This window comes from Nannospalax galili, unplaced genomic scaffold (assembly GCF_000622305.1).
Source record: "Nannospalax galili isolate Female #2095 unplaced genomic scaffold, S.galili_v1.0 scaffold353, whole genome shotgun sequence".
Classification (NCBI taxonomy): domain Eukaryota; kingdom Metazoa; phylum Chordata; class Mammalia; order Rodentia; family Spalacidae; genus Nannospalax; species Nannospalax galili.
Genome location: NW_008331861.1, coordinates 158,789 through 160,385, shown reverse-complemented (window position 1 = coordinate 160,385; position 1,597 = coordinate 158,789).

Sequence of the window (1,597 nt, the reverse complement as noted above, 5' to 3'; positions counted from 1 at the left end):
ACAAAATTCAACATGCATTTATGTTCAAAGTCCTAGAGGGAACTGGACTGAGGGAACATACCTCGACATAATTAAAGCCATATATAACAAACCCATACCTACATTATTCTAAATGCAGAAAAACTGGAAGCATTCCCATTGAAATAAGGAACCAGACAAGGCTTTCCACTATCTCCACTTCTCTTTAACATAGTGCTTGAAAGTCTTGCAAGAGCAATTAAGACAAGAGCAAGACATTAAAGGAGTAATAATTGGAAAAGAAGAGATCAAATCATCCCTTTTTACAGATATGATACATTCTTAGAAATTATTAACACAATCAGTAAAGTAGCAGGTTAAAAAATTAATCTTCCAAAGTCTATAGCCTTTCTATATGCCAATAATAAGCAATCAGAGAAAGAGTCCATGGAAACATTCCCCTTCATGATAGCTGAAAAAAAAAATCCCAGAATAAACCTAACCAAAGACATTAAAGGGCTCTACAATGAAATTTGTAATACTTAAAGAAAAATATTGAGGAATACATCAGAAGATGGAAGGACTTCCTGTGCCCATGGATTCGAAGAATTTATATTGTGAAAATGACAGTTCTACAAAATGCCGTTTATAGGTTCAATGCAATGTCAATCAAAATCCCCATGACATTTTTCAACAGAATTGTAAAAAAACTACCTTAAGATTCATATGGAAGCACAAAAGACCTCAGATAGCCAAAGCAACACAGAGTACTAAGAGCAATGCTGGGGGGATTACTATACCAGACTTTAAGCTGTATTGCAGAGTTATAGTCATAAAAACAACATGGTACTGGCACAAAAATAGACCCATAGATCAATGGAACAAAATTGAAGACCCAAATATGAGTACATCCAATTTCAGCCATCTAATATTTGACAAAGGGGCCAAGAACATTCACTGGAGGAAAGACAGCATGTTCAGCAAATGGTGCTGGCAAAATTGGATCTCCACCTGTAGAAGAATTAAACTAAACCCCTGTCTTTCCCCTTGCACAAAAATCAATTCCAAATGGATCAAAGACCTCAATATAAAGCCTGAAACTCTGAAACTGTTAGAAGAAAACATTGGCAAAAACCTACAGGAAACAAGGTCAAGAATCAAAAAATGGGACCTCATTAAACTAAAAAGCTTCTGTACATCAAAGGACGCAACCAGGGAACTGAAAAGAAAACCCACAAAATGGGAAAAAATCTTCACCAGCAACAATCTGACAGTGGTTTAACATCCAGATCATATTACAAATTCAAAAAACAGAATCAAGACTGGAAGTAACCCAATTAAAAGATAGGCTAAGGAGATTAACAGAGAGTTCTCTAAAGAAGAAGTAAAGATGGCTAAGAAGCATCTTAAAAGATGTTCAACATCACTAGTAATTAGGGAAATGCAAATTAAAACCACTTTAAAATTACATCGTACCTCAGTCAGACTAGCTAAGATCAAAAGAATAAATGATACTAAATGTTGGACAGGATGTGGGGAAAGGAGAATACTCATCCACCGCTGGTGGGGTTGCAAACTTGTTCGACCCATGTGGAAAGCAGTGTGGAGAACTCTTAAAAAACTACAAATGAACCTACCA